Source organism: Colobus angolensis, unplaced genomic scaffold (genome assembly GCF_000951035.1).
Source record: "Colobus angolensis palliatus isolate OR3802 unplaced genomic scaffold, Cang.pa_1.0 Scaffold61, whole genome shotgun sequence".
NCBI classification, from domain to species: Eukaryota; Metazoa; Chordata; class Mammalia; order Primates; family Cercopithecidae; genus Colobus; species Colobus angolensis.
The window spans coordinates 6,423,435-6,425,254 of NW_012119710.1; positions in this window are offsets into that span (position 1 = coordinate 6,423,435).

Here is a 1,820-nt window from a genome sequence, read left to right on the forward strand (position 1 = left end):
CTCCTGACCTCAAGTGATCCACCCGCCTTGGCCTCCCAAAGTGTTGGGATTACAGGTGTGAGCCACTACGCCTGGCCAGTTCCAGATTCTTAGACAGCTGATGTGGGGACTTAAACTTTGATTCCCAAGTTTACAGTTTATACTTGTTCAGCTACTGTTTCTCAAAGATCAATACCTTCAGGTTCTCTCTGGATTCTGGAAGGCTTCCAACATGAGCCATAGGCTCTGTCAGAATCAGCCTCATCCCTACGAACCCTTAGGACGTGGTCTTGACTCATGGTTGATAACCACATCAGCCACATATCTACCTAACATGTATTAACCATTTGCCATGCTCTCAGGCACTGTGCTAAGAATTTTACATGGATTATGTTATGTCACTTAAGAGAGATCACAACTTAGGTAAAGGATATGTTACTGAAGATATTAGATAATTCAAAATTTAGGTAATTTGACACTAAGTTTTCCAGAATAATGAATGTAAAAGGTAGAGAGGGAATCTTCAACCATTGTAGAATTTCTTGTTTCACACTATTGTTTATTTTCTAAATACAAAAATCTCCAATATTTCTCAGAGTAAGCACTCTTAAATTAACTGCTTAGCATGTCAGGACAGCTATTTGGGCTTTTTTGTAGTGGTTTATCATATCTAACTTTCATTACAAAGTTACTGATTTTGGAGGGTGTCTTTAGCACTAATGCCATGACTTAATGAATGAACTCTGAGATAACATCATTGTAGAATACAGGAAATATTTTAAATGACAAAGCTGAATGTTAAAATAACACCACATTAGTCATAAATGTCACTATCAGAATTTATGATGTACATAAACAATAGCTGATTCACACAAGTATGAGCATTGATGGCAGTTATTTACTTTCGCCAGCTCAAGTGCCACTGTCACGTACCAATAGTTATGAGTACAGTTTACAATCCACGCAGCCCACCAACTTTGAAATTATGCAACCCTTGATGATTTTTTTTTTAATTTAGGGAGATTTTCAGTTTTTCAAGTTTGTATAATTCAAATTTATATAATATAAAGTAGCACCACTTCATTATTATCCTCTTTTATAGATGAAAAATGAAACCTTAGAGTGCAATTGATCTACTCATTCAAGATCTCAGAAGGCCAGGAGCGGTGACTCACGCTTGTAATCTCAGCACTTTGGGAGGCCAAAGTGGGTGGATCGCTTGAGGTCAGGAGTTCGAGACCAGCCTGGCTAACATGATGAAACCACATCTCTACCGAAAATTACTCGGGTGTGGTGGTTGGCACCTGTAATCCCAGCTACTCAGGAGACTGAGGCAAGAGAATCGCTTAAATCTGGGAGGCAGAGGTTGCAGTGAACTGAGGTCGCACCACTGCACTCCAGCCTGGGTGATGGAGTGAGACTCCGTCTCAAAAAAAAAAGATCTCAGAGATGATAAATAGTGGAAGTAGGAGTAGACCCCGGTATCCGACTCTAGAACTTGTGCTCAATAACCAAGCTTTCATTTCTCAAAATGTAATTTCATGTTAGAGAACTCAGTGATGGTCCTTGTCCTGAACTTTTGTTGAAATTACACCCATCCATCCCAAAAGCTCTCCATAATTTTGAATCTTAGGAAGAAATGTTGGGGGAAATATGGATCCCCCTTATTCCAAAAAAAAAAAACAAAACCCTTTTGCAAATTGGGACACCTCTTCTCTCCTGACCTGCTTTGACTACCAGGAACCATAGCAAGTGGTAGCTTCCACAGAAGCACAGAAGCTTCTATTATTTCCTCCACTGGAACAGGGTCTGCCTACCACATTTGCATATTTACAGGATCT